Raw genomic sequence first — 27,418 nt, forward strand, 5'->3', positions numbered from 1 at the left:
AGCGTCGTGTGAAAACAATAGACAGCTATTTCACTCCGTCAAGTGTGCATACTTAGTTTCACCAGAGTGCAGAGAAAAGAGAGACGGGCGTTTTCAATAAAAGGTGTTATTTATTGAGCAGTCTTCTTTCTCATGCAAGAGAAATGAATTGCCACAATTGCAATACTCATAGTAAAGTAAAGTGCGTACAGTAAAAGGAGTATTATGAAATAATACTGTAAAAGCATTGATATGGTTTCTTAGCCATATGATACTGTAAAATAGATAATAGATATACATACATATATACATTGACTAACTACTCAACTGGTGCTTCTAAATACGCCTACCCCGGTGTACCTGACCTAAGCCTAATACGTGGGAAGGAGTAAGTAAGTAGCAGTTTAAGTTAAGTTGGTTTTGCCAAGAATCTGACTCAAGAATTCTCTTTAAGGGTTTAGTCAGCTCCGTACCTGGGTAATAGAAAGCAGGAGGTCTGGTATCTCTCTCTCAGGACTCGATATCCCAGTAACCCGCGAGGGTATCTGGAAACACCGCAGCTGGATTTCTCGGAAGGAGAAAAGCCAGGGTCTCTCTCAGTGCGTCAAAAGGGAGGGGCGGCGTCCGTGGGCTTTCGCATCAGCTGGGCTCTCGGGCAAGTAGATAGCCACTCTGCTCCAAACCACCGTGTGTTTGCTTAAGGCAACGTTGATATATTTATACCTGAAAGGTGCCGGGTTTGACGTAAGGTTGGACATAAGACGTCAATAAAGATGTCACTAAGAACTGGCCGTTCTTACAGTGCTCACAGGAGTTCTAGGACGAAATCAAAACAAAAGCAATGGGGATTTCCCAGGTTGATGGAGGTTTGGTTTGCTTAGAGAACTTGTTGTGCTTTCTAGGAGTCCGGGGAAGTAGCCTTGCTTAATGTGGACTGCATGGGCTACGACGAAATATGGATATGATTCTTATGCCTTTATAAGGATATTATTTATTATAACCGTACCAGGGCATAAAATAGAAATATCGAATTAGGTTCCTAGATAGAAACACAATACCCACTCTACGATCTAATGTCCATCATTACTAAAACTAAGCAATAGTAAACATATAAAAGTGCATGTGTTTTCCAACCCACCCCAAAATACATACTTTGCATTTGAAATGGTATATGGTAAATACACGAAAATGATTATTGGTACTGTACGTTTTTCAAGCAGTGTTATCATTCAGAAAAAAGGATTGCAAATAATTATCAGCTGAATGATTTGCGAAAATTACACATGAAATGGCTCTGAATACAGAAAAGAAGGTCGAGACCATTCAATCACATAATAATACAAATGCTTGTACATGTGCTAGAGGCTGAGGTAATATATTGTCTCTAGAGTTCCTAAAATAGAAGCTCTGTTCTCTAAGAATAGTTCTACTTTAAGCAGAGTACATGTGCCAGAAAAAGGTAAATATTTTGAAATTGGAAAAAAAATAATTTTGTTTTCAGGGGAAAAACAGTTCCAAATATTTTCAGTAGCTTTTGTTTATCAAAGCTGAAGGCCGAATTCAGAGTTCAGGGAACGCTGTGTGCTCGTTGCTTAAAAAGTTATTCTTTCTGTTCAGGGGAGAACATCATTTCAGACAGACTCTAAAAAAATTGGTCTACGGCTTCAGGTGAAAATTCGACCAAGTTTGAAAATGCCGCAACAGTACAGTCGTGAGAATGATTGCTATCATCGATGTCAGGATCAGCAATGCTCACAGAAGGTCGTACCTGGGTGATGCTGCTCTCATCTTGTACTTCACTGCCACATAATCGTAGTGATGAAGTCTCAACGAATCCCTTCATCAGAATCGGTAGCTGCTGAGGACAACACGATGCATGAGCCGTTACAGGACTTAGCAAAGTATCTGTATCCAATGGTACTGCTGATGGTAGTGTAAGACAGACGTCCAACACGCATTCTTCACCGCATAGCTTACATCGAAGCACAGGTAAGATGCAATTTTGCCAGATGGGTCTGAATGAAAGAAACCAGGTCATATTCAGATCTCTTAGCCGGGCTAATCCAAGGACTTTAGTTATGCGGTCCCGATAGCGTATAGCTAGAATCGTTTCTTCCATCGTTGCTGGTGTCTTGTCTGTGACTTGGCTTGCAATATCGGAGCAGAAGGATCAAAAATAAAATTCCTGCTGCGAGTCCCAAAAGAAGTTATAGGCCGCCAAAGACAGAATGGACAAAATTAGGAAAAATGCCCAGAACTGTTTCGAAGGGTGTTAACAGTCCTGAAAAAATTGTCTTAAATACATGTGGGATGCCACTGGTATCTGACATATTTAGGATTTGGCTTAGCATTTCTGCAAAATGCACGGGGCAATTTGTTGATAAAAGGGTATGTATCTCTGCCGTTGTCCTTGCAACTTGCAGATCATACTTTTCTTTTGATGACGTTAAGGGCACAGTTGTCTGTAAAAGAACAGACTTTATTCTGCTTAAAGTATCAATTCGAATAGAAGATATAATCAAAGAAGGCCAAATTGTTGCCTCCGTATCTGGAGTGCTGTTTGGATACAATACTTGCATACAGCAAGTGACCATGGAACTCACGCTGACGAGATAGGCTTTTCCTGGCACCATGCCACAACAGCTGTGGTCCGTTATTAGAATATTACTCCCGTTAGAAAGTTGTCTAGAGAATGGCTCTATCTGTGTTGCAGGAGTGCTGTGCAGGTGACATGAAAGGTTATTTGAATACCCATCGCAGGCTTTGTGCAAGTTAATGCCTTCACAAAGAAGTGTACCGCTCAGTGATCTTTTACATTTGTTGCCACTAAGAAATACATTCTTTTTCTTTTCACTGTAGCATGTGTGTGTGTATAAGGTAATTTACATGATGACTTGATGTACCCTTTACCCAACCTTTCATACTGGCCCGCAGGTATATACTCTTGGCAGTATTTAAATTAGAAAGTTGTTATCGGAATTGTAATTATTCCGTGTATTATCCATTCAATGACAGGTCTTTCTGACATTGTCAATGGTAATCTCTCAAGTTTTTCAATGCTCAGAATCGTATAGTCTGCTCCTTTTTGTGCCAAGCTGATTTGTTTATCAGTAAGGTTAAAGATAGAGAATAAAGACGTTGTGTTGATTAAACGCCATGGTACGTAGCCTGAACGCAGATTTTGCAACGTCCAGCCAAGCTGTACAATAGAACGTAATTGGGACTGACCATGTTGTACCATTAGCAAGTCCTGCTCTATTATATCAATAGCAGATGATACAATACTGTCCAGTGAATATATTCTGGAGGACAGAGTCATTAACCCATTGTCCACAACAGAAAGTGATTTTTACAAATTAATACGATCAATTTCTCGTATTTTTTCTGCTGTTTCAATTTGCATTACTTTCCAAGCTTCGTTGTACGCAGCGTATATACCGGCCGCTATGAAACGTTTTTGACGCTGTTTGTGTGGTCCCATTATGAAATCACGCAAGTCAGCACCGTCTTTAAGTAAAGTCAAGTGTTGCTTAATTACAGCCAGTGTGGATTTTTGTAGCCACTCAAGGCATAGTTTGCCTACACTGTATGTTGTAACTATCCCTGGATGTTGTCTCTGGGAGTATCTAGGGTCTGGCCTGGTCATTTTTAACCCCTGTCCTTTGTTCAGGAATCTATCTTGACAGTTATTTGTGTCTGTGGGCCAGATCAACCATTTTTTCCAATCAGGATGTGTTCTGTTTTGGTTAAAAATATGGGATACGTCTATCTCGACATCTGTAGTGCTATTACTGTCAGGTGTTGGCTTTGGAATAGACGGTTTGTTTAAATCTTTTATCTTGGCTAGGCCAAGACAAGTAGTCTGTTGAATGGTATCATTCAAGAATATTATTTGTTCTGGGATCATGCAGGCTCTAATTAATGCTTCTATACCTTGGACCTGCCAATCTTTGGTACCCCAGATGGTTTTGGTTTCAATGTTGTTTTTCCAGAAATCAAAACCAAACGTATTTATTTTTTCATAAAATGTTTCCGAATAGATCAATTTAGTATTTGTCAGCATTGTTTTTACCCCTGTCTTATTTAACAGTTTGAAATAAAACGTTTCTGCATCACTTGTGTTAAACCCTGAGAAGTATGGGAATTTCTCGTAAAATCTTTTCGATCTGCTTTTAGGTGGAGTTCCACAATGTTCCCATTGATTATAATTAAAAACATTTCTAGGTTGAGCAGATTTATGCAAATAGTGGTGTGCAAAGTGATTATAACAATACATTTCTTCATAATTTGATGAACCCTGTAAGTAATCATGTTCTATAAATTTTGCTGACATTACTAAGTCTGACATCATATCATTAATACTTTCAAAGTCCCAATCATCAGAGAATGTACTCGGTTTTACAAAGTCACTTAATGAAACCTTGAACTGATGTGGATATTTCAAGAGCTCAACCGGGCCATAGATTTCATAATCCGTTTTGTCCCATACTACCCCGCCGGGTATTGGATTGGCTGTGACATTCACTGATGATAGTTCTCTTTTCTTGATGTGAGATGACTTGTGAGGCTTTAGGACCAAGTTGATGTTCTGACTTGCTGTGTCCATTGTACTGTATTTTCCTTCAATTAATTTTCCCAAACAAAGAACCATGATGAGCCAAAGCAGGAGAAAAAATACACCTAACACAATCAAAAATTCAATCCATGGAGAAATCAGATAGGTTTCTGTGAGTTGATGAAAGAGTTCAGTTATTTTGTCTTTAAAAGTTTTTGTTGCTGGCGTTTCTTCAGGTTCACTTGGATCTTCAGAAAAGTCATCGAAATTGATGAAGTAGCCAGATGCAGCTCTGTCAATTGTTGGAATTGCTTCCGGATTTTCTGTTGCTTTTGCATTTTTTGTTTCATTAGCATAGTCTGAGGCTACATCGTTGTAGACAGGTGTTTCTTGATGAACTGTTGCAATTTGGGTTTCAAGAGGCACAAGTTCAATGGCATTGTTGCATAGTCCTTTTTTATTCACTGCAGGTTTATCAAATGTGATTAGTCTCTCAGTTTGAACCTCTTGTATTGTAGCAAATTTTGGTACTCTGCTATTTCTTGGGAGTCCACTGGGCCTACTACTTATTATTGGCCACATGATTGTGGTTTTACCAGGTCGATGGATACAACTCGGTTCTCCTTTTTACCAGCAAGGGGCGGTAGTACAACTGATCTTGTTCCGTTGACAGCTAAGACAGGTACTGCTTTTCTGTAAGAAGGCTCAAATTCCTTCTTCACCGCGATCTTCTCTCTGACCAGATCCCCAATCTTTGGAATCCAGACAGGCCTTGCTGGGACAGGTGGTTTATCTTCAGTGGCTGTTGGCTGCTGTTTTAACTTTACGTTGCTCAGGCCTTTTCTTGTTTCATTTAAGTCCTGTAAAATAGCCAAACGATCTTTGATATCAAAGCATTTTTCTTCTACCACTGAAGTCTGACAATCAAGGTCCTGAATATGCATTCTAGTCCCGAACAATAGTTCGTATGGACTGAAACCTTTTAGAGAATTTCTTGGCAGATTATTAAGACTACGTTGGACACTTGTTAAATGTTGGACCCACCCATCACCCGAACCTAATACCCTCGCCGTTATAGATTGCTTAATGTCCTGGTTTTTTCTTTCCACTACCGCATTTCCCTCAGGGTGGAAGGGACAAGAGTACCGCAATTCAATGCCCATGCTGGCCATGGCCTCCTTATAAGCTCGAGAGCTAAAAGCAGGACCCTGGTCAAAATGTAGCATGGCAATTGCGTATATGCCGATTAGGACTCGCAAATCTTTTATAACAGTTCTGGCGTCAGCCGAGCGCTGGTGTCTACATTTTAAGTGAATCTAGTCTGAAACATAAATGGGACGCATTTCTCCTACTGGATTTCTGCGTATAGATAGCCTCATGCTTTCTAAAAGAAGGGTCCTAGCAATACTCCGGTTGGTTCGCCACTGCGATCTCTGTTGCAGTTTGGACAGCTTATTGCAAATTTATGATGTTGCAAGCTCATTCCCGGCCACCAGTATTCTGATTGTAATTCTTTCAGAGATTCCTTGATCTCTTGGTGCCTTAGACCCAATCCCATGTGTGCGTCTGCTATTAAAAAGACTCTCCTGTTCGTGTTTGGAATTACTCTATCCCCCACTCCAGGGATTCGAGCAAAAGGAACGGAGTTTGCATCAATTATGTATGTATAATTGAGTGGATAGTTCACAGGTAATGCTGCACAGTCGCCTTTTAAAGACGTTTTTACTGCCAGCATGGTTTCCCCGTCTATGTATTTTTCTGAACGCTTTGTTGTGGCTACGGAAGCCGGATTAGTTGCATCCGCTGTGGCTCTGTGAGCCAATGAATTCCCTGCAACGTGAACGCCATCACGTTGATGACTCAGTGTATGTATCACGTGAGTCTTTTGTAGTTCTTTCTGCGAAAGAACTACCTGTTCCCAAAGCTTTTCATGCTTGATTGTGGCACCTGTGTCATCTTTGTAATCGTTTTGAACCCAGTTCTGCAAGTCATTAATGTAAGATTTGACGCAGTAATGCGAATCGCACACTATTAGTGTGGAGAATTCGCGATAGGCAATATCGAGAGCCATCTTTAAAGCTAGTAGTTCAGTCTTGGTAATTAACGGTCTGAATTTACCCAAGCGCCAGCGACCTTTAACAATCGCGCACGCTGCGTTGTAGGAATTTTTCTCTACATCGTAGTGTTGTGCAAATCTGTCCATGTAGATTACACATTTGTACAGTTTGAGAGGCAGAATTTCGATTGGCAGAGGATATTCTTCTTCATATTCTAGATTTTGTAGTTTTTTCCTTTTCGGGTCAAAATAGTATTTCACGTCTTCTGCAGCAAGAGAATTTTCCCATTGTATCCATTTTGGATCTAATGCCACGCTAGTCAAATTGCGTGGGCTTGTTAATGCCTCAAAGGCCGATTCTGCTGTTAAAACAGTTATTCTTCTGCCTTGGGCTTGGGCTCTTTCTTTTGCTACAGCAGTTTGAACCGCTATTAGAACCTTTTCAGTAATACTGAATTTCATTTCACCTTGTGTGTACAAGTGTGATTTGTAAGCTATTGGTACCGTTTTTCCCTCATTAGAGGTCAGGTACGTGAATCCGCATCTTCCTGGGATGACTCGGATTACAAGGTTGCGTATGTATTCGCCAGTTTGTAATTTTGTTTTAGCTAACATGTCTGTTTGCAATGATCTTAAAATTTCTGTGTGTTTCTGAGTCCAATTGATTGGTTTGAAATCAGGTTTTATTAATTCATAGAGAGGTTTAACCCTCTCTGCATAATTTAGAATGTATGTTCTTCCGAAATTCAGTAAACCTAGTATTGATTGTAAGTTCTTCAGCGTTTTAGGTGCTTGGAGTACAGCGCACTTCTCTAAGAAGTTGTCTGCTAGGCTTTTGCCTTCACTTGAATATTCATATCCTAAAAATAGGGCAGTTAGATGGGCAATTCTTGACTTTTTAAAGTTGAATTTGTAACCCTCTGCTGCGAACCTAAGTATTATGGTGTTCACTCTTTTCAAGTGAGTATCCAGGTCATCATCTGTTAGATAGATGTCATCAACATACGATAATGCTTCATCATCATATATTTGTAGTAACTCTGTTACCCTTGCTGAGAATAATCCTGGGCTACTCTTGAATCCCTGTGGGAGTCGACAGAAATTTTTTTCTGTGACCCCATTATTGAGAAAGCGGTCAAGTACCTGCTTTCAGGTGCAATGTTTTGACAAAAGAATCCATTAGAGATGTCTAATGTCGTTTTGTATTTTTTGCGCACGATGTTATTCATTAGTGCTGCACTGTGTGAGTTTTGTACTGCAAATGTTTTGCAACATGAGTCAAGGTGTCTGTAGTCCAAAACTAGACGATATGTATCGTCTGGTTTGGAGACAGGAAACAAAGGATTGTTCATTTGTGAGGTGCATGTTTCAATCACCCCCTGGTATTCAAGTTGATCTAAGATCTCCCTGACATGCTTTTTAGCTTCTTGTTTAATCGGGTACTGCCTTTGTGCAGTGGGTTGACATTTTAACTGGATTTTGTGAGGAGGAGAGTCCTCGTCCCATCCTACATGATTTTTATATAATGCAGGAGCTTGGGCCACTGCCCATTTTCTTGCAAGTGTGTATTTTTTATGAATTGGAACATGATTTGAGAAGGCACGCATAATCATTTCTTCGCCATGAGGGCACTCCCTGACAAACTCTGGTGGCCAGTCTTTCTCAGCTAAAAGGATGTCATAGCCTTTCGAAAGGTTATCCCAAAAGAGACCCCTTACTTTCCTAGTCTTATCTCCCTCGATACGTAGTGTTATTTTGTATATTTTATGAGGTTTGCTAACTCTGGTATCTGCAGTTTCCACCTGAATGTATTCATTTGTGTCCACTGTCTCCAGAAGATTCATCAGGATCTTGCAAGCTATGGTCACTTCTGCTGCGCTGTCTAGCATTGTCTGGGCCCACTCTCCGTTTTTCAGTTGTGTCCTCAGTATCCTCGGCATTTGTAATTATTTTAATACTGGCTACCTTCTTTCTTGGAAATTGTAATTTTTTACTTTGATTAGCAGGTTCCTTGTCTTTGGACTTGACGTGCTCTTCCCTGTCTTCTGACCGTCCTCTTCTTTCCGATTTCTGCGAGGAAGTCTGAAAAGATCGAGAGGGACGTGTATCAATATCTTGATATCTATCAGGTTTTTTCAATTTATCCCTATCTCTGAGGTTGTATCTTTTCAAAGAGGGCTCCCTCTGGGGAGACTTGTTTCCTCGGTCAGGATATCTTTCTCTTCGTTGAGGAGACATTCCTCTGGACAGGAATCTTTTTTCTTTGGGAGTGGATTGTTTATTTCCATCCCAGCTCTTTTTTGGAGTATTTAGATTATTTTTAATAAAGGTTTTTTTGCAGGATTTTCAGTTAGTTGGGGTTTTACTGGTTTCCCACCCAAACTATCTCTACCTAGTTCTTCATAGGATTTTTCTATGATTCTGGCAAGTTCAAATGGCTGTTCTGCTATACCTGTTTCTTTCAATTTCTGGCGGATCGCCACAGATGCTGCTTCTCCTTTTATGTTTGCTAATAATATAGCCGAGACCTGCTTGAAGTCTTTCAGTAATTTCATACCCAGAGTTAAAGCAGGCTCTGGACCGTATTCATTTTGAATCTGTCTTAGCACATCTGGTATAACCACCATGGACGGAACACCATGTGTTTTTGTGTAGATGGAAGCAAAGACTGTGCCCCAAGTGTCACAGTCCTCCACATGTGGTGCGACCCCCATTGGGAGACAGATAGTCAGAATTCTGTGTTTCTCAGTAGGTGTAGTATCAGAAAATACTGCCTCTACTTGAGTGATTTTTTGTGCTAACCAGAATGGAATTTGTTCCCGTTTTGCGGGTGTTTTACCAACACATGATTGTATGTTCTGTGGTGTAATTTTGTTTGTGTTCCCCTGATGAGGGGTCAGCTGTGGAATGTTAATTGCTGATTGGACTGTTGAAGTCCGCATTACATATTGGACCAATTGTCTATGTATTTTAATTAGTATTTTTAGCTGGGCTAAAAGTTCCCGGTCTGACATTTTTTCAATGTCTGGATGTGGTGTGTAGCTGGCTAGAACCGGCACGTTGCTCCTGGTCTACCTAGTAGACCGATCCTGGTGATGTGATTTTGATGTTTTAGGGCGCCTTTAAACCAGAGCAGGTGTTCTTGGTAATTTAATGGGATTTCAACCTCCTCGAAAGGAGTGTATTCATCCGGAGGTTCCTCTATTTTGTAATAGTGAAAGTCGTGTGTCACAGCATTTGCTGCTGGAAAGTGTATCCATGAATAGAATACCTCTGTCTGCCGATATTCATGGGCCCCTACCACGAATATGACTGTACCACCTCGTGATGTCAGTCCATTTTCTATAAGTTTAAGAGTTATAGTTCTTCTTATATGTGCCGGAATGTAAATAGCATCCGGATCATTCTGTTGGATGGTTGTGTCATCCGCTAGGAGTTGAGCTGCTATTCTAGCTGCCTCCCTTTCGTCTTCACTTTCCCCCATTTTACTGACAGAAAGCTTTTCGTTGCAGATCAAGTTTCAAGGAAACAAAGATTAGGTGCACAATATTTTGGAACACTGTATCCTTCAACGTTGACTAAACCAAAAACTATACATAGGAATCTCTTCCTACTAAGTTCCGGCAGATTTTAACCTTTTACCCACTCCACTCCAGACGCCTTTTGGAGTATTTACGGGAAAAAAGGGGTTCTGTGTGAAAAAACACGACTGAGTTACTCTAGTGTCTTGCGTTAGATTATCGCCTTACCAAACGTTGGGCGCCATGTAGTGTAGTTCCTATATTCCCAATAGGCTCTGCGCATTGGAATAATATAAACAGCAGTGTAGACGTAGGACTGAGGTCGACTAGGTCTCTACTGACTATATTAGACTTAATTAGTTTTGCCAGCTAGCTCAGAGGTCACTAGAAACTTTCTCGAATGTTCAAGAAGGAGTTAACTTTCCTGATTAGACAAGAAAGGATTAGCTTCTGACAACCATAAAACATGACAACTTTGCTCCCTCAGAATAAGAGTGTATCTCTAGAGTCGTGTGAGAACAATAGACAGCTATTTCACTCAGTCAAGTGTGCATACTTAGTTTCACCAGAGTGCAGAGAAAAGAGAGACGGGCGTTTTCAATCAAAGGTGTTATTTATTGAGCAGTCTTCTATCTCATGCAAGAGAAATTAATTGCCACAATTGCAATACTCATAGTAATGTAAAGTGCGTACAGTAAAAGGAGTATTATGAAATAATACTGTAAAAGCATTGATATGGTTTCTTAGCCATATGATACTTTAAAATAGATAATAGATATACATACATATATACATTGACTAACGTACTCAACTGGTGCTTCTAAATACGCCTAGCCCGGTGTACCTGATCTAAGCCTAATACGTGGGAAGGAGTAAGTAAGTAGCAGTTTAAGTTAAGTTGGTTTTGCCAAGAATGTGACTCAAGAATTCTCTTTAAGGGTTTAGTCAGCTCCGTACCTGGGTAATAGAAAGCAGGAGGTCTGGTATCTCTCTCTCAGGACTCGATATCCCAGTAACCCGCGAGGGTATCTGGAAACACCGCAGCTGGATTTCTCGGATGGAGAAAAGCCAGCGTCTCTCTCAGTGCGTCAAAAGGGAGGGGCGGCGTCCGTGGGCTTTCGCATCAGCTGGGCTCTCGGGCAAGTAAATAGCCGCTCTGCTCCAAACCACCGTTTGTTTGCTTAAGGCAACATTGGTATATTTATACCTGAAAGGTGCCGGGTTTGACGTAAGGTTGGACATAAGACGTCAATAAAGATGTCACTAAGAACTGGCCGTTCTTACAGTGCTCACAGGAGTTCTAGGACGAAATCAAAACAAAAGCAATGGGGATTTCCCAGGTTGCTGGAGGTTTGGTTTGTTTAGAGAACTCGTTGTGCTTTCTAGGAGTCCGGGGAAGTAGCCTTGCTTAATGTGGACTGCATGGGCTACGACCAAATATGGATATGATTCTTATGCCTTTATAAGGATATTATTTATTATAACCGTACAAGGGCATAAAATAGAAATATCGAATTAGGTTCCTAGATAGAAACACAATAAGATCTTGGAGGGAGGTTCAAGAGAGTTTGAGCTGTAGGGTTCTGGACAACCTGCAGTTTGTTACAACGATAATCTGGAAGACCTAAATATAAAGCATTTCCATAGTCCAGTCTGGACGTTATCATAGCCTGAATAACAATTTTTTGGGTGAAAAGGAGAGAAAAGAAAGAAACTTTTTCAGAATGTGAAGCATCCTACTGCCCTTTGAATTTGTGGTGGAAAGTACAGGTCCCTATAAAATGTGATGCTCTTGAATGTATGCTGTTGTGGGCCAGGGGCAAGAGCATCATTAGGCAAAAAGGACTGGCATAGAACTGGTGAGATAAAGCCAAAAAATAATATTCGTCTTTTGAGCTTTGCATTTCAATTGATTGACAGTCATGCAATGAAACACAGATGAAAGACATTCTTTAATAGCCTCGCACCAATTTCTTCATCTTTAGCTGGGTGTTGTCAGCGTAAAATGTCACTTTAGCCTCTAACTCCTCAGCGAACAAGGCTAAGGACTTAAGATAGACATTGACTGGTGAGGCTAAGAGGCAAACCCTGGGGCACTCCAACTGACACTCTATGTGCTTCTGAAGAGAATGAAGATATCCAAACTTTCTGGCTTCTCCCTTCCAAAAAAGAGGAAAGCCACTTTGAGGCTATACCACTGACCCCAATTCAAAAGAGAAAGGCTAACAACCTTCAGTGGGGAACTGTATCGAAGGCCGCCAAAAGGTCTATCAAGACCAAGACGGCCTTCCTCCCTTTTCCAAGGTGTCTGATATGTGCAGAAACCTCCAACAGGGCAGTTTCAGTACTGAAATTGGGTCTAAACCCCAACTGGCTCAAGTGTAGTGGACCATTAATTTCGAGATATTATGAGAGTTGTTGATTCACCCATTTCTCCAAAACTTTTAAGAGAGCCGGAAGTAAGGATATGGGTCTATAGTTTTCCAGAATGCTTGGATCAGCTGAAGGTGTTTTAAATAAGCGTAAAATGTTAGCCTGCTTCCATTGTACAGGAAGGACTCCTGTGGTCAATGAGGCATTGAGCACTTGAGTTGCTAACTGATTATTGATAGGTGCCCCTTTTTGCAAGTAGACCGGATCGACACAAACCCGAAGGGGACCCTGATTTGAGGTTTTTAATGGCTATTAATGAATCTTTCAAGGAAAAACCAAGGAAACTAGGCAAAGTTGCCATTCCAGTGACTGACTTATTACTACATGCAACCTCAGGTGGGTTGTTAGTGCCCAAAGAATCTAAGAGAAAGCTAGCTTGAATATTCGTGGTTTTACTCTTGAAATATGAAGCCAGGGTTGATGGTCTCTAATAGCGGCTTCTGGGTTCATTAATGTTTTTATATTTCTAAAAATGTCCTTGGACTTATTGCTTGACTCTGCTATCCTTTCCTCAAAAAAGGCTTTTTTGACTAGGCGTAATTCTGAATACATTTATTTTAAATAATGCCTTATAAGTCATTTTGTCCTCAACGTTGTCGTTTTTCTGCCATTGTCTCTCTAAAAGTTTAAAGTGCGTCTTTCCATTTCTGAGGCGCTCCTTATACCAAGAGGCAGATGGTTTAGTTCTATAGCAGATCAGTTCTTATACTGATGCCAATTTGTTAAATGTAATACGGACCCAGACATCCAAATGAATCACTTCTGCTTCTATTACTCGAGAGAGTGAAGGCATATCCTCTTCCAGAGCTCGAATTACAGCCAATGATTGTGTTTTATTAAGAGCTCTAGATGTGACTCGGGCTTTAGCTAATGTGGGTGAAGCATTAGCCGGCCTTCCTGTTAAGTGATGGGAAAAGGAAATTACAAGGAGGTGAAGCTGCCCAGCCAATGGCCCGGAGGTTTACGTCCAGAGACCAAATCCTGGATATGGCAATAGGGGTAGTGAGCATAGAAATAGCTCTATCAGAAAGAAGGCTATCTCTGAACGCAAACCCTTCCATCCAGGCTTTGCATCCAGCATCTGTGGGCTTACCACCAACCAACCCTGACCCTACCCTGCTTGGGGTTCACACCCTTTTACTTACTACCCCTTCAAATGCTTCATCTTCGATCTCCAGCCCTCTCACTACCCAAAATCCAAAACCTAAAAGGGTTACTCACTGAAAGTAATTGCCATTGATGACTCTATTTTTTCTCCACCACATGGGGATGCGGGGTCCCCTCCTCATAGCTCTGAGCATATGGTAACACCATGGGGTGTTATCAGGAGAAATTCAGGCATATCTTAAAAGCAGAACGTGCTCCCTTATTTGCCGGTCTTGACATGGTGGAACAAAAACTAGAGACTTTACAAAAAGTTTAGTTGCCACCGACAGCAGAGAGTTGCATATCTCTTTCCACAGAAGCAGTGAAATTAAATTGAATGACCCAAAGTCACATCCTGGGATCACTGCTCTGCCTCGCTTTCAAGCACGCTGCACTTTAGAAACTCCACATAACTAATCTAATGTGTCAAATCAGGAGGTGCAACCCCTTTCCCAAAGAAGTGGCCGAGCAGTAGGAGATCACAACAGTCTGCACTCAATTTGGCCAAATCAACAGGCTGGACAATCTCTATCCACAACTCCCTCCAGAATGTACGCCCTACCTAATTGTCCTTAAAACGTACCAGTTATCCCATCCAAGGCTAAGGAAGACCCCTTGACCCTGAAAAACAAATCCATCTATTGGCTTAGAACCAACTAGGCATCCATCCTAAGGATCCACCAGGGGATTGTGTGCTCATTAATTACAAAATAGAACGTCTCTCACTAATTGCTGCCCTTGCTTTTAACGGACTTCTGCTCTGCCCAGCTTGCGGAAGGGGCACGAAGAGGGAGACGTCCTACTGGGTTCTGCGAGGCCCCGGACTGCAATTCCCAGGGGGCTTTGCAGCGTGCACAATCGGTGACGTGCCGCCAGGGCGACCAATGCCCATAAGACCAGCCGCGCTCTCCCGCAGCGCGGGACGCGGCTCTCACTAATTGCTGCCCTTGCTTTTAACGGACACCATATACCTCATCCCAGGGAACACGGAGAGGACTTGCGCGGATCTTCTGCTCTGCCCAGCTTGCGGAAGGGGCGCGAAGATGGAGACGTCTTGTTGGGTTCTGCGAGGCCCCGGACTGCAATTCCCAGGGGGCCTTGCAGCGCACACAATTGGTGACGCACCGCCAGGGCGACCAAGGCCCATAAGACCAGCCGCGCTCTCCCGCAGCTCGGGACGCGCGCGGGCGAAGCCCTGGAAAAGGGCTGGCCATCTGTGGCCATCCGGGGCCAGAGGAGGTCGGGCCGGGCCACCCCCTTAAGACTTTTTACGGGATCTGCCCATTGTTGTCAAACGCTCCAGTGGTGACAGGCATCTAGCAGCTTCTGGAAGTGCTCCTGAATGACAGCCCATTGACCGTTGAGAGCTCTCTAAAGGTACTGCTTCTTGTCATTGGAGTAAAGCAAGGATTCTTTCTAGCCCCGAGTATGGCGAACTGTAAGCCCACACAGACCAGGGTGGGGGGAGGAATGAAGGGGACCCTGGACGCTTTTATACTGATAGCAGAGTCTAGTACAAACGCATATGGGCGAAAGAAATGGGCATGCAGCCATCCCCCCAGGGTCACCGGAGCTGAGTGGTGTGAGGGAAGGGACAGCCCTAGTAACATTGGATGTGGGTGAATCAGACTCCTCACAAGGGTCAGTTAGGGAAGTGGTGACCCGCTCCAAAAAGTTCCTACTCACTACAAACTCCGCCCCTATAGTCGCCCCCCTAGTCGTCTTCAGGGCTACTGGCAATTTAGCTAAGGGAGGGTCACATACAACAAGACCCAAAATTACAACTAAACAGAAAGGGGGGGATAAGACTAATAAAGATGGGGGGGGGGCACTGCGAGCACAGCATGTCCAAGTTGCCCAAATTGTGGAGGAGTGGACTGGTCCCAGGGAATTGTTACGGCACTAAAGTTAAAGCTAGAATCACTCTTAGTCGCACACCTAGGGCCAGTGCTCGAAGAAATAAATAGATTAGAAGGGAAAATATGTAGGATACTAGATCAAGAAAGGGGACAACCCACCCCGACTAGTGCAAGGGCGGCGGATGAGAGGATAGGGTCCCTGCCTTGCCTAGAGCCAGTCAACAGCAACAAGGAAATAGGGGAAGGGAACTCTAATGTTGGCAAGCCTATAGGTGGGAACAAGGCAGCCAAGGAGGGACAAAGGGCAAACACTAGGAACCACTAAACTTGGGGCCAAGTAACACTTCCAATCCCTTTACAGCTACCACACATAATGGGGAGAGAAAGACTGTCACTATTTCAAATCCAATTTCATCTGACCATGCACGTAGCACCCAGGGTCTACAGACTCTGGATCTACCGCCGGCATCCTGCCCTTACACTATAGTATTGACAGGGGTTCCAACATGTAGCCAGGGTAGAGAAGAAACAACAAGAACCCTGATCAACAAGGCAGCACACTGGATGGTCAAAAACACGAACGTAAGCACATTTCATCATAGACACATTCTCATGGCACGGAGGGGGGCTTGGATAGGAGCTAGCAAGAAGAAGTTTGCGGGAGATTGTGTAATTGTAAATCTCAGACCCCAAGAGCTAGTCAGGGAGTTGCTCTCCGTAAGGCAGTGGAGCCCCAATGAGGTGAAGGTGGGTCCTGCATCAAAATGCTGCCCCTGAGTTGATTCTGCAGGGACACAGCCAGAGAGGCTGGTAATGCAGGCTATAGGCGGCGAACGAACACCCCGGGATGGAAAGACTGGCCCAAACCAGTAACCAATAGATGCGCGCCGCTTGCTAATGCATTTACAATGGACGAATTAGATTGACGGGGGAAGGGGAGGGACCTGAAGACGCGATAACTCAGGAGAGCCCACTCAGGTCCGAAGCAAAAGGAATGGTACACACAACAGAGGCAAGTAACCCAACCTCTCTGGAAGGGTGTGGGGAAGCGTGGAGGAAGGGAAATGAATTGTTGGCAAGGCGGCCAGAGACACTTTTAATATTAGGGAAGGGCACCACGTGGTACAGTGTCATGTATTCCTATAGGTTCTGAATCGATCCCCCTATTCCTGACCCTATTCTGGTTAAACTAATTATCAAGTTAACTAACAGTCAGCCCATGAGGCAAGAACAGCCCCCATGATGCAGATACCGTTATCTGACACAGTCACACTACGGCACAGGAACGTGTTATCTGATTAGGTCATAACGCTTGAGATCTAATTAGACAAGCGACATTCCTCCAGCCCCTGATAAGGCATACGACGTTCTCATAACAAATCAAACCTATGACAACCTGGAAAATCCGTGCGGCCATTGTTTTGATTTCACAGAGAACTTCAGTAAAAGAATGTGCTAACGAGCAAGTCGTATGACATCTTTATTGACGTATCTATGTCCATCTTTACGTCAATCTCGGCACCTTTAAGGTATAAATATTGCCGATCTTGCCCTATGCAAACACACGCGTGGTGACAAGACGGAGCAGCCACACTTGCCGAAGCCGAGAGCAGAAGCAGACCCCGCTGGCAGCAGCCCCGCCTTCCTGACGCGCTGAGAGACGCGCTGCTATCTCAAGCCGAGAGACCCAGCACCGGCGTTTCTGGGCAGCCCTCGCAGGCAGCCTGGAATATCGAGAGCAGAGAAAGAGATACCATTCCTCATTCATCCTAACTTCCAGGTACAGAACTGAATAACCCCTCACGGAGAATTCTTTAGTTATTCACTTGGCAAAAACAAACTTAACTTAAACTGTAACTTTCTATTCTCGCCCACGCATTAGACTTAGGTCAGGTACACGGGGTAGGCGTATTTAGAAACACCAGTTGAGTACGTTTAGTCAAATGTATATGTGTATGTAAATATATTTTAATCATTTTAAACATCATATGGCTCAGAAACCATATCAATGTTTTTACAGTATTATTTTATACTATTGCTTTTAATGTATGCACTTTACTTAACTATAAGTATTGCAATAATATCGATCCATTTCTCATGTATGAGAAAAGAGACTGATCAATAAATAACACCTTTTTATTGAACACGCCCGTCTCTTCCTTTTCTCTACAATCTGATGAGACTAAGAATGCACGTACTGACTGAGTAAAATAATTGCCTTGTGCTCACACGACTCTCGAGATTGACTCTTGATTAGGGGAGAGCAAAGTTGTCATGTTCTATGGTTGTCAGAAACTAAATCCCTTCTTGTCTAATCAGGGAAGTTAATTCCTCCTTGAACATTCGAGAAAGTTTCTAGCGAACTCTGAGCTACGCTGGCAAACCCCAAAATTAAGTCTAGTATCGACAGTAGTAGACCTAGTTAACGTCTGGTCTAGGCCTTTACTGCTGTAGGTATTATTCCAATGCGCAGAGCCTATTGGGAAAATAGGAGCTACACTACATGGCGCCCAACGCGTTTGGAAAGGGCGATAAAACTAACGTAAGACATTTAGAGTAACTCAGTCGTGCTTTCTCACTCAGACCCCTTTTCCCAAATACTCCAAAGACGTCTGGAGTGGGTGAAAGGTAATATCCTCCAAAACCTCGCAGGAGGGAACTCCTATGTATGGTTCTTGGTATAGTCAACGTTGAAGGATAAAAACATTCCCAAAATATTGTGCATCTAATCTCTGTTTCCATAAAGAAACCTGATCTGCAAACAAACATAATACCATCCTGTCTGTAAAATGGCAGAGAGTAATGATGAAAGAGAGGCAGTTAGATTAGCAACTGAACTCGCAGATGCTGATGCTACCATGCAAGCAGCAGACCCGAATATAACACTCATTCCGGTCATTAAAAGGAGATCTATAACCTTAAAACTTATAGAAAATGGACTGACACCTAGAGGTGGCACAGTCATATTCGTAATCGAGGCACACGAATATCGGCAGACAGAGGTATACTATTCATGGATACATTTTCCAGCAGCAAATGCTGTAACAAAGTACTTCCACTATTACAAAGTAGAGGAACCTCCTGAAACGTACACTCCTTTCGAGGAGGTGGAAGTACCACTCAAATTCCAAGAGCATTTGCTCTTATTTGATGGCGCCCTAATACATAACAATCACATTACAAGGCTCGGTCCTTTAGGAAGACCAGGAGCAACGTGGCCGGTCTTAGCCGGATACACACCACATCCAGACATCGAAAGAATGCCTGCAGCAGAGCTGTTAATACAGCTAAAACAACTACTAAAAATTCATAGACAATTAGTTCAGTATGTAATGCGGACTTCAACAATTCAGCCAGCGATTAAACTTCCACAGCTGACCCCTCACCAGGGGAACACAAATAAAATTACACCACAGAACATCCAATCCTGCCTAGGTAAAGTTCCAGCTAAACGGGAACAGATACCATTCTGGTTGGCACAGAAAATCACCCAAATGGAGGCGGTGTTTCCTGACACCACCCCATTAGAAAAACACAGGATTCTGACTATATGTCTCCCAATGGGAATCGCACCACACATTGAGGACTGTGACACTTGGGGTACAGTCTTTGCTTCCATCTACACAAAAACGCACGGTGTTCCATCCATTTCGGTAATACCAGATGTGCTAAAACAAATTCAAGATGAATACGGTCCAGAACCTGCTTTAACTCTTGGTATGAAATTACTAAAAGACTTCAAGCAGGTCTCGGCTATATTATTAGCCAACATAAAAGGTGAGGCAGCAAACGTGGCGATCCGCCAGAGGTTAAAAGAGACAGATATAGCAGACCAACCAGCTCAAATTGCCAGAATCATAGAAAAATCCTATGAAGAACTAGGCAGAGATAGTCTAGGTGGAATACCAGTAAAACCGCAACTGACTACAAGTCCAGAAAAAATATTTTTTAATAATAATTCACCAAAAAAGAACTGGGATGGAAACAAACAATCCAATCCTAAAGAAAAGAAATTCCAGTCCCGAGGGAGGTCTCCCAGGCGAAGAGAGAAATCTCCAAACCAAAGACAGAGGTCACCGCAGAGTGACCCCTCTGGGAATAGATATAACCTTAGAAATAGGGATAATATTAAAAAACCTGATAGATATCAAGACATTGATACACGTCCCTCTCAATCTTTTAAGACTTCCTCGCAGAAATCGGAAAGAAGAGGACGATCAGAAGAGCACGCCAAGTCCAAAGACAAGGAACCTGCTCAGCTAAAAAAGAAATTACAATTTCCAAAAAAGAAGGTAGCCAGTATCAAGGTAGTTAAAAATGCCGAGAATACTGAGGACACAACTGAAAAATGGAGAGTGGGCTCAGACAATGCTAGACAGCGCAGCAGAGGTGAGCATAGCTCGCAAAGTCCTTATGAATCATCTGGAGACAGTGGACACGAATGAATACCTTCAAGTGGAAACTGCAGACACCAGAGTTAGCAAGTCCCACAAGATATACGAGATAACATTACGTATAGAGGGAGATAAGACTAGGAAAATAAGGGGACTATTTTGGGATAACCTCTCAAAGGGTTATGACATCCTTCTAGCTGAAAAAGACTGGCCACCAGAGTTTGTCAGGGAGTGCCCTCATGGCGAAGAAGTAATTATGCCTGCCTTCTCGAATCAAATCCCGATTCATAAAAAATACACACTTGCTAGAAAGTGGGCAGTGGCCTTAGCACCTGCTTTATATAAAAATCATGTAGGATGGGATGAGGACTCCCCTCCTCACAAAATCCAGTTAAAATCACAACCTACTGCACAAAGGCAGTACCCAATTAAGCAAGAAGCTAAAAAACAGGTAAATGAAATACTAGATCAGCTAGAATACCAGGGGGTGATTGAAACTTGCACCTCACTAATGAACAATCCTTTGTTTCCGGTCTCCAAACCAGACAATTCATATCGTCTAGTTTTGGATTACCGACACCTTAACACATGTTGCAAAACTTTTGCAGTGCAAAACTCACACAGTGCTGCACTAATGAATAACATAGTGCGCAAAAAATACAAAACAACCTTGGACATCTCCAATGGATTCTTTTGTCAAAACATAGCACCAGAGAGCAGATATTTAACTGCATTCTCAGTAAATGGCACTCAAAAACAAATCTGTCGGTTAGCCCAGGGGTACAAGAACAGCCCGGGGGTATTCTCAGCGAGAGTAACAGAATTACTACAACTATATGATGATGAAGCATTATCTTATGTCGATGACATTTACTTAACAGATGATGACTTGGAGACTCACTTGAAAAGGGTGAACACCATAATACTTGGGTTCGCTGCAGAGGGTTACAAATTCAACTTTAAAAAGTCCAGAATTGCCCATCTGACAGTCTTGTACGTAGGATATGAATTATCAAGTATAGCCTGGTTGACAATTTTCTAAGAACTAGAAGAATTAAAAAATCTAAAATATGAAAAGACGTATCCTCTGCCAATCGACATTCTTCCTCTACGACATTACGCCTGTGTAATCTATACAGACGGACATGCTCAACCCTCCGTTTGGGGAGAACATGCATACAATCCCACATGTGAGATTACAAAAGAAGTGTGGCGCGGAGGTAAAGTAAGACCTCTATTAACAAAATCACACTCAGTAGAAACTAATTCAGAACTACAAACTGAAATAATAGCATTAAAAATGGCGCTGGATAATGCGGATCGCGAATTCCCGACACTTATAGTGTCAGATTCATATTACTGCGTCAAAGCATATAACAAGGATTTGCAGACATGGATTGAGAATGGTTACAAAGATGACACAGATGCACCAATAAAGCAGAAACTGCTCTGGGAACAAGTAGCTCTTTTACAAAAAGAACTACCAAAGACTCACGTGACACACTCACTGAGTCATCAGCGTGATGGCGTTCACGTTGTGGGGAATTCATTGACTGAAGCAGCCGCAGCGGCAGCCACTAAACCGGCTCCCGTAGATCGAAAAAAGCGTACATTAAAATACATTGACGGTGAAACTATGCTGGCGGTGAAAACGTCATCAAAAGGCGACTGCTCAGCGTTACCGATCAACTATCCACTCAATTATACATACATAATCGATGCAAACTCCGTCCCTTTTGCTCGGATCCCTGGAGTGGGGGATAGAGTGATTCCAAACATGGACAGGAGAAACTTGTTAATCGCAGACGCACACATGGGCGAGGGTCTCAGACACCTTAAATTAAAAGATTCTCTGGAAGAATTACAATCACGGTACTGGTGGCCAGGCATGAGCCTGCACTACACCATGTTTGTAAAAAACTGCCCAAACTGCAACAGAGATCGCAGTGGGGAGAGAAGCAGTTTAATACCTCGTCGTATCAAGGCAGATAATATTACCAGCAAAAAGAATGGCTTGCGATTAACATATACAGGCTAGTTTCCACTTATAATGTAGATCACCAGCACTCGGCTGACGTCCGGACTATTAAACAAGATTTGCGAGTCTAAATGGCATATACGCTAAGAGCATGTTACGCTCGACCATTGTTTTCACTCTGGCACACCAGCCTGGGGGGAAACATGGCCAAATGAGCATAGCCCAGCGGGAATCTTCTCACTTCCTTCCTGAGGGTACTGGATGGTGTAAAGAAAAAACCAAGGCAAAAAGCAATCTATAATGGAAAGGATATTAGGTTCGGGAGCTGGGTAGGTCAAACATCTAATAAGTGTCCAACGTAGTCTAAATAACTTGCCAAGAAATTCTCTGAAGGGATTCAGTCCGTACGAATTATTATTTGGAACTAGGATGTTGATCTCTGACCTTGATAGTCAGACTTCAGTGGTTAAAGAAAAAAGCTTTGATGTCAAAGACCGTTTGGCTATTTTGCAGGACTTAAACAAAACAAGAAAAGACCTGAGCAACATACAGTTGAAACAACAGCCAACGACCACTGAAGAATCACCACCTGTCCCAGCAAGACCTGTCTGGATTCCAAAAGTCGGGGATCTAGTCAGGGAAAAGATCGCGGTAAAGAAGGAATTTGGGCCTTCCTACAGAAAAGCAGTTCCTGTCTTGTCTATCAACGGGACAAGATCAGTTGTACTACCGCCACTTGCTGGTAAAAAGGAGAACCGAGTTGTATCCATCGACCTGGTAAAACCACAACATGTGGCCGATAACAAACAGTAGGCCAAGTGGACTCCCAATAAGTAGCAGAACACCAAGGTTTGCTACCAGCACAGAGGTCCTAACAAAAAGGCTCATCACATTCGAAACGCCTAAAGAAGAACAAGAAGGACTATGCAACAATGCAATAGAACTCAGACCTCTGAAAACCCAAATAAATACATTTAGCAGAGACACACCAATCTATACTGAAGTACCAAGTGAAAATGCAAAAAACAGAAATCCTGAACCAATTGGAACAATTGACAGAACTGCATCCGGTTACTTCATCAACTTCGATGATTCCTCTGACGGCTTCAGTGAATCAAAGACACAGCCATCATCAAAATCCTTTAAAGACAAAGCGAAGGAACTTTTGAAACAACTGAAAGAAACATATCTGGTTTCTCCATGGATTGAATTTTGGGTGGGTTTTGGTGCATTTATCCTCATACTTTGGCTCATCATGGTATTTACTTTGGGACGCTTCATTGAGGGAAAATATGCTAAAATGGACACAGCAAGTCAGAACATCAACTTGGTCCTCAAACCACACACATCTTCACACGTCGAGAAAAGAGAACTTTCTTCAGCCAACTTCACAGCCAATCCTATACCTGGTGGGGTAGCCTGGGACAACACTGACTATGAAATTTATGGTCCGGTCGAGATCCTGAAATATCCACACCAAATCAAGATCTCCTTGAGTGACTTTGCAAAACCAAACTCATTTGCTGATGATTGGGACTTCGAAAGTATTAACAACATGATGTCTGACTTAGTAATGTCTGCTAAATTTACAAAACATGATTATTTGCAAGGTTCTACAAATTATGATAGTATGTATTGCTATAACCATTATGGTAACCATTTTTTACATAAATCTGCACAACCTAGAAATGTTTTAAGTTATAATCAATGGGAACATTGTGCTACACCTCCAAAAGGAAGCTCTAGAACCGTATATGACAAATATTCATATTTTTCAGGTTTTAACATAAGTAATGCTGAAACATTTTATTTTAAATTGTCAAACAAGACAGGGATGAAAACCGTGATAACCAACACAAAATTGATATATTCAGATTCATTCTTTGAAAAAATGAATACATTTGGATTTGATTATTGGGACAAAAATGTTGATTTGAAAAGTGTTTGGGGTACAAAAGAATGGCAAGTACAGGGTATAGAAGCTTTGTTTAGAGCCTGCATGATCCCAGAACAAATGATATTTTTAAATGACACTGTTCAACAAACCACCTGTCTTGGCTTAGCCAAAATCAAAGATTTAATTAAACCGTCTATTCCAAAGCCAACAATGTTTAGCAATAGCTCTGATACAGATGAAGAGATAGACGTAAACCATATACTAAACCAAAACAGAACACATCCTGATTGGAAACAATGGTTGATCTGGCCCACAGATACAAATAACTGTCAAGATAGATTCCTGAATAAAACACAGGGTTTCAAAATGACCAGGCCAGACCCTAGATATCCCCAAAGACATCACCCAGGGATAATAACAACCTACAGTGTGGGCAAATTATGCCTTCAATGGCTACAAACTTCCACACTGCCTGAAATTAAGCAACACCTAACTTTACTTACTGATGGTGCTGACTTGCGTGATTTCATAATGGGACCACGCAAACAGCGTCAAAAGCGTTTCATAGCAGCCTCTGTATATGCAGCATACAATGAGGCCTGGAAGGTTACTCAAATGGAGACAGCAGAAAGAATACGGGAAATTGACCGTATTAATTTGGAAAAATCACTATCTGTAGTGGACAATGGGTTAATGACTCTGTCCTCCAGAATTTTTTCATTGGACAGCATTGTGTCTTCAGCAATCGATATATTATCGCAAGATTTACTGTTATTACAACATGGTCAGTCACAATTGCGTTCTATTGTACAGCTTGGCTGGACGTTACAAAATCTGCGTTCAGGCTATGTGCCTTGGCGTTTAATCAACACAACGTCACTATTCCAAATCTTTAACCTTACTGATAGACAAATCGGTATGGCGCAAAAGGGTGCTGATTATACAATCTTGAGCATTGAAAAACTAGAAAGATTACCAATGACAATGTCAGAACGACCTGTCAGTGAATGGATAATACACGGAATCATAAATATTCCAATCTCAACCTTCAGGTTTCAATACTGCCAAAAATATATACAGGCTGGCATGTACGAGAAATTGGGAAAGGGGTACCTTAAAACAACTTGGAACCTGCCCTATTCACATGCATGTGTCAGTAATAAAGGACAGAAAGTGTTTCTTAGTGGCAACAATTGTGCTATGTCACTAAGCGGCACGCTTCTGTGTAACGGTATTAGTTTGCACGGAGCCTGTGAAGGGAATTCGTACAACCTTTCATGTCACCAGCAAGGCGCACCTGCAACTGAAATAGAACCATTCTTTCAAAGACTCTATAATGGGAGTTACATTCTTATTGTAGACCGCAGATGTTGTAGTCTTATGCCCGGGACTCCTTATCTAGTCACTACGACGGCGAAGGTCAAGTGCTGTGGACGTTCTTTATTCCCCAGCTCCTTTCCAGACAGGGAGGCAAGGGCATGGCCCAGTTTGAAAATTACTTCTATTCGAATAGATACTTTAAGCAGAATGAAAACAGTGCTTCTTCAGACGCCTACAAGGCTCACGTCATCAAAAGAAACGTATGATCTACAAGTCGCAAGGACGACTGCAGAGATACATACATTATTATCAACTAATTCCCCCGTACATTTCGCGGAAATCCTGAGCGAAATCTTAAATATTTCTGATACCAATGGGATCTCAGGGGTATTTAAGACAGTATTTTCGATGGCATTAACACCATTCAAAGCCATACTGGGTATTTTTCCAGATTTCGTCCATTCGATTTTTGGCGGACTTCCCCTGATCTTGGGACTAATTGCAGGAATCCTATTCTTAGTCCTTATTTTTCGTTATGGCAACCCATGTCACAGATCAAACTCTCGCGACAATGGAAGATACGATCCTAGCCATTGGATACCGGGACCGGATATCAAAAATCCTGGGACTCTCCCGGCTTAGAGATCTAAACATGACTTGGTTTCTATCATTTCGACCAATGTGGCAAAGGTGTGTTTTACCTGTACTAAGGTGTCTGCTATGCGGAGAAGAATGCGACACCTGTCTGACGCTACAATCGGATACGCCAGTGGATGCAGATACACTGTTGGTTCCTACCAAGGTTCACGCTTTGTGCTGCCCTCAAAGGCTGCCAATCCTGATGACGGCATTCCTGGAATCTTCACCACTGCGATTGAAGAGTAGTGAAGTTCAAGATGAAAGCAGCATCGAACAGGTACGACCTTCTGTCAGCAATGCTAATCAGAATGTCAATGCAGACAATCATGCGCACGAATGCATGGTTACCCCTATTTCCGACTTAGTGGAACTTTCCCATGAAGCTGTTGACAGTTTTTTCGAAAGCCTGAATGATATGATGTTCTCTCCAGAACAGAAATAGAGACTTTTGAGCAAGCTCGCACACGGCGTTCCCTGAATTCGGCCTTCAACTTTAAAAATAAAGTCACATGAACAATTCTTCCCACCAGTTCACGGACAACAATTTTTTAGCAGCCCCAAATTATTTTTCACAAATTTTTCGGGACACTTATCTTCTGCTTAAAGTAAGAAACTATTCCTAGAGAACTAAGATTTCTATTTTTAGATACTCTATAAACTTTAGTTGCCCGCTGGGATGTTCACAAATATTTTATTATGTGATGAGATGGTCTCGAACTTCCTTTCTGTATAGCTATATTAAGAGCCATTTCATGTGTATTTTTCAAATACCAAATTAGCAATAATGCATACAAATGCGTGTTTACTTTTGCATTTAATTCATAGCTTAAGTGCATACAATATATATGACTGCAATTTTTCAGTATATTTGAAAATTTCAAAATGCATTTATGTATTTTGGGGTGGTAAGGTATACACTATACTCTATAGTATGTTGTACTATGTTATACTATGCATAGATTAGTAAATATGACCATAGTTAGCGTGGAGTGGGTGTCATGTATTCCTATAGGTTCTGAATCGATCCCCCTATTCCTGACCCTATTCTGGTTAAACTAACTATCAAGTTAACTAACAGTCAGCCCATGAGGCAAGAACAGCCCCCATGATGCAGATACCGTTATCTGACGCAGTCACACTATGGCACAGGAACGTGTGATCTGATTAGGTCATAACGCTTGAGATCTAATTAGACAAGCGACATTCCTCCAGCCCCTGATAAGGCATATGACGTTCTCATAACAAATCAAACCTATGACAACCTGGAAAATCCGTGCGGCCATTGTTTTGATTTCACAGAGAACTTCAGTAAAAGAATGTGCTAACGAGCAAGTCGTATGACATCTTTATTGACGTATCTATGTCCATCTTTACATCAATCTCGGCACCTTTAAGGTATAAATATTGCCGATCTTGCCCTATGCAAACACACGCGTGGTGACAAGACGGAGCAGCCACACTTGCCGAAGCCGAGAGCAGAAGCAGACCCCGCTGGCAGCAGCCCCGCCTTCCTGACGCGCTGAGAGACGCGCTGCTATCTCAAGCCGAGAGACCCAGCACCGGCGTTTCTGGGCAGCCCTCGCAGGCAGCCTGGAATATCGAGAGCAGAGAAAGAGATACCATTCCTCATTCATCCTAACT

This window comes from Lissotriton helveticus, chromosome 5_1 (genome assembly GCF_964261635.1).
Source record: "Lissotriton helveticus chromosome 5_1, aLisHel1.1, whole genome shotgun sequence".
NCBI classification, from domain to species: domain Eukaryota; kingdom Metazoa; phylum Chordata; class Amphibia; order Caudata; family Salamandridae; genus Lissotriton; species Lissotriton helveticus.